Here is a 2,732-nt window from a genome sequence, read left to right on the forward strand (position 1 = left end):
CACGAGGATTAATAGGCTCTAAAAATCTGAATGTTATTTCTGGAAATGGACAAGAAAAATTCCAAGAAAACAATGAGCTTATATGTATAGAATCATCACTGAAAAAAATGACAGTTAATACTTGTATAAGGCTTTTATTTCGCACAGAATTTTAAATCCTAACATCTCTAATGATATACAGATTTATCTTATTAGTCATTTGTTAATATTATAACCATTTTATAGAGAAGACAGAGGTTTAGATAATTGTTGAAATTCCACTGGCATGTGAATTACTAACATCTACTAAACAGGCTCAGAAATATATACAAAATCAAAGACGCTAATTTATAAAACATGTTCTTATATTTCTAAAATTTTTGTTTTGATTTTTATACCTATAATTCACCAAAGTTTGAAATTTTAAGTAGTATTAAACTTATTTTTTTATGTGAAGAACACAGTTCTCATTATGATTTAGCAACACATCTTTTTATTCCTTACTGCATAATTTTAACAAGTCATTTAATGATATTACCAAAGCTACATTTTCTTTTATTAGTTAATATTTGTGTGGTTTATATTTTCTACTCCCTTACTTTCAGTCTTTCAGTGGTGTGTGAGTGTGTATTGTGTGAGTGTGTGGTGTGTATTCCCTGAGATGTTACATATTTCAGACACTGGCTGGTGGAGGTCACCTGGACAGGGCGGGAGACACAGCTAAACTTCTTATGGTAGCAAGAAGTAATATTTTTAAAGCTGGAATACCAAATCACAAACAAACATGAGAAATATAGTCTTTAATCTTCTTTAATGAATACATTGTTTCTCAGCAGAAATTACATGAAAACTATCCAGGTGTCTTCCTCTTTATTACTAAAATCTTTGTATAAAATAATTATCATGTGATTTTTGTTAAAATATGCAATTTCAAGTACAATATAAATGGCTGTTTTCTTCTTGTTTTTTTTTTTTTTAATCTGATGAATGTTACTGAAATAGAAGATATTTTTCTGCGATATCTATTTTTCTAGGCTTTTTAAGGAAAAGGTGGGTTTTGTTTTTTTTCTTGGATAGCCATTAATGAGAGTTAGAGTAGAACCATTGTACATTGGCATCCATACAAATATCCAACTATTTTCCCTTTAAAATAAAAAAAAATAAAATAAATCTTGTTTTAGTGCCTATTTGCTGAGATAGAAAATAGCTTATGCCAAAAATGTCTGAAAATTACTTATAAAATATAGAGATATGAGATTAAATAGTATAAACTGAAATCAAGCTGTATTTGTGTGGTTTTCTTTTTTTAAGTTATATGAAAATTGTTCCAGATACATTTTCTGGGAACGAATTTTCATTTCATAATTCTGGGCATATTTCCTCACTCATTCTTAATGTCAAGCGAACTATATTTCCTTTAAGGACCACTAAATAAATGAAATTTTCAGAAATTTCTCAGAGTCTCAAGGACATTCTGTAATTTGTTTTGTCTAAGTCTTTTAATTCTCTTTGAAATAAATAGAAACAACAGAGATCAGTTTGCTAAGTAGCTCTCACCATTTTGAAACTCTTTGTGTGTGAAGTAGAAGAGTTTTTTTAAAGGAGTGCATAGTTAAAGATGAACACTCTAATGTTTTGAGGAATAAAGACGGAAGGAATTAACAATAAAATTCTGTTTCAAGATACTGCACAGTAGCACCATAAATAGATTCATGAATCTAGGATAATAGGATCATGAAATAGATGCAAATAATGGGACACTGTATACTCTAGCACTAGGCTCTTAAATTTTCCAACGGATCCAAAGCAAGGGATAGAGGTTTATTTATTTCTAAATTACTTAAGTATAGCTGATAATTAAAAATTGAATGTGTTTAAGGTATTCAACTTGTTCTGATACACCGCTACATTGTGAAATATACACCACATCAAGCTAATTAGCATATCTACCTCATGTTGTTACCATTTTTGTGTACAGGTGGTGAGAACACTTAAGATTGACTCTCAGCAAATCACAAGTACAAAGTACAATATTATTAACTATAGTCATATCATTGTATATTCGATCTCTAGAACTTATTTATGTTGCATGACTGAAAATTTGTACCCATTTGACCAATATATCTCCATTTGTCTCATCCCTCAGCCTCTGGTAACCAACTTTCTATTTCTATGAGTTTGACACTTTTTGATTTCACATGTAAGTGAAATCATACAGTACTGGTCTTTCTGCATCTGGCTTATTTCACTTAGCATAATGTTCTCCAGAATCATTTACATTGTCCCAAATGGCAGGATTTCATTCTTTCTTAAGGCTGAATAATATTCCATTGTGTGAGTGTGGGACTGTACCAATTTACATTCCCATCACCAGTGTATTAGGGTTCACTTTCCTCCACATCTTTGCCAACATCTACTTGATATCTTTCATTTTCTAATAGCCATTCTTACAGGTGTGATGTGCATTTCCCTGATAATTAGTGAAGGTGAACACCTTTTCCTATATCAAGGTTTATTTTTCTGCTAAGTCAATTCATGACTGATTCTAATGATGCTGATAGAGATTACCTTTCTCACCTTAATATCAATTTTAGGATGCACAGACTTTAAATGAAGAGTGGAGAAGAAACTCAATACTACAATGATTCCGTATAAGGTCTATGGGTACATTCTTACTTTTTTGTTATTGTAATTCATATAATGCCTTTCAAGTAGTAAAATGTGGTAACCAAAGGTTTATCACTTTTTTTAAG

Source organism: Pteropus vampyrus, unplaced genomic scaffold (assembly GCF_000151845.1).
Source record: "Pteropus vampyrus isolate Shadow unplaced genomic scaffold, Pvam_2.0 Scaffold13, whole genome shotgun sequence".
In the NCBI taxonomy this organism is placed as follows: Eukaryota; Metazoa; Chordata; class Mammalia; order Chiroptera; family Pteropodidae; genus Pteropus; species Pteropus vampyrus.